Below are 2279 nucleotides of genomic sequence, written 5' to 3'. Positions count from 1 at the left end.
CCACAGGCTAAATCCGGGTAGCCCATCTCTTACACCTCTCTCTCCCTTGGTCCTACCCCAGAGGCCCACTAGGCACCTAGGCGCTTGCTCGAATGCCAAGCCTGCAAGACGCAAGGGGGTGGGGGGATGAAAAGTTTTAATGACACAGATGCCATATTAAATGAGGCAGTTTTACAATTCACTTTGAATAAGACGCTAACTTATTACAAGTGTGTTATCAGAAGGACGATAAGATTTATAACTCCAAGAGTCAGCTTTTCGCCTTAATGACAATGAATGTTAAGGAGAGGAAATCTGTTCTCTATTAGAAGAGATGAGAGTCCCTTCCCTGTTTTCGGGCATTTACAGATGCGTCCAAGAGGGCAGATACCAAGTCCCTTTGTGTCTCCTTATGAAAAATTCTCTTTCCCCTTTGGCTATGAAACCGGGTCCCCTGGCTGGGTTAGCACCTCGCTCAGTTTTTGAGCGTGAGTTTGAGAGAGGGGAAAAAAAAAGAGAGAGAGAGAAGGGAAGGGAGATAGAAGTGGGGATGGAAATGGAGGGGGTGAGGGCCGTTCTCAGCCCTCCAGTTCACGCAGTAAAACTATTTCCACGTCTTTCTTTGCCTTACAAAAGATAGCTTTCCCCTAAACCAACAGAGTAAGCAAACTTTAAAAAACTGGGGTCCTATTACAAACCAACGCCCAGCACTAACTGCTTTAAAATTACTGCATAATTAGATTTAGTTGAATTTCACCATTAATTAGGCAGCCGCACTGCAGGGAGCCTTTGAAATCTGAGAAAATGGGAAAAATCATCTGAAGCACGTTTTTTAAACCTAACTTCAATAAATCTTGACGCGGCCCAGAATTCAGAGTACCTCACTCCCCTCCCAGGCGGCTGAGGGTAAGGGTCTCCAGGCCTGGGCTGGAGTTGCAGTTGGACGTAAGGGGCGATTCCCCCGTCGGCTGAAGGCTCAGCCCGGGCCAAGCCACTGTCTCTCCAGAAGCTCTCAGAAGACCCTCTCTGGGCGGCCAGGTCTGTCCCACGGCCGACCTCGCCTCCTCTCAAACCTATTAGATAAAGGGGATCCCCCGCTGTGAAGTGCTCCTGTCAGGGGCGCCGTCCACGCCAGCTCACACATTTCTAGCGCCTGCGACCGCCCGCCCGGAACCAGCCCTCGGCCCCTGCGCACCCCCAGTCAGCCCTCCGCCCAGAAAGCCAGCTTTCCTCTAAGTTTGCCATGCAAGCAGCAAGTTGTGCCCACGTCCGGCAGGGATCGCAGCCCGGTCCCCACCCCCCAGCTCGGAGGAGGCCCCGGCACAACACCCCGGCGCAGCCCCTGCATTAATGAGCGCGAGAACTGACCGAGATCTGTTAATACTGGCCTCTCCCCCTCCCCCTATACCATTCAAACATTTAAGATCACGGTTGAGGATACAGACTTTTTCTCATTTGGTTCTTGTTGGGAGGGGAGGCCTGAAATAAACTCTCCGGATTATAAGGGGGAGGGGGCGAACAGAGAAGGGGATACTGTGTCACCAATATGTTCCCTAGTAATTCTGCCTTAATTACAGAATAATCGAGGACCGCACTCACTCGCCAGAGAGTTTAAAAGAGGGTTTTCTGCCTGCAGATGGAATGGCCTTTAGCCGCCCCCCCCTTTTTTTTCTTTTTGGTAACCAATGTGTTTTCTATTACCCGGCCCTGCCGTGCCTGGCAGCCCGGCGCTCGCGGTGCAATGGGAGACGCCATGTTGGCTCAGCTCATAGGACCAAGTCAAAAGCGAGCTTCGAGGCAGAGTTTCACACGCTCGAGCTCCCCCTGACCGCCCCCCGCACCCGCCCCCCGCCCGTCGCCGCTTAATGCACATCCCAGGAGTGCAGCTCCGCGCGCCCGGCACCCCGGACTTTCCGGGGGCGCGGGCGGAATTCCGCCGCACGTAAGTGGGGGGCGGGGGCTGGGGGGGGCAGGCACTTCTCCGCAGCTGCTGCCAACTCCAGGCTACCGTCCCCGCAGCCTGCCGGATGCTAACCCAGCGGTCTCCGCGGAACCAGCCCCGGACGTCGCCCGCTAACTTTGAGCCCCAGCCCCTGGCGGCCCAGAGAGAACTCTTGGTGAAAGGCCGAGGCAGGGCGACCGCGAGCCGAGCGAACAGGCTAGAATTCACCGTCCCCCCCCCCCAGCTTAGTCTTCCCCCAGGTTTGTTTGAAAGTGTCGAGAAGCAGCGACCGACCCTCTCCCTCCCTCTCTCTCTCTCTCTCTCCCTCCTCAGACTATTGTTGCATCTCGCCTCTAAC

The sequence above is a fragment of the Eubalaena glacialis genome, chromosome 2 (genome assembly GCF_028564815.1).
Source record: "Eubalaena glacialis isolate mEubGla1 chromosome 2, mEubGla1.1.hap2.+ XY, whole genome shotgun sequence".
Taxonomy (NCBI): Eukaryota; Metazoa; Chordata; class Mammalia; order Artiodactyla; family Balaenidae; genus Eubalaena; species Eubalaena glacialis.
The sequence above is the reverse complement of the archived record's forward strand: the minus strand, read 5'-3'. Positions refer to the sequence as shown.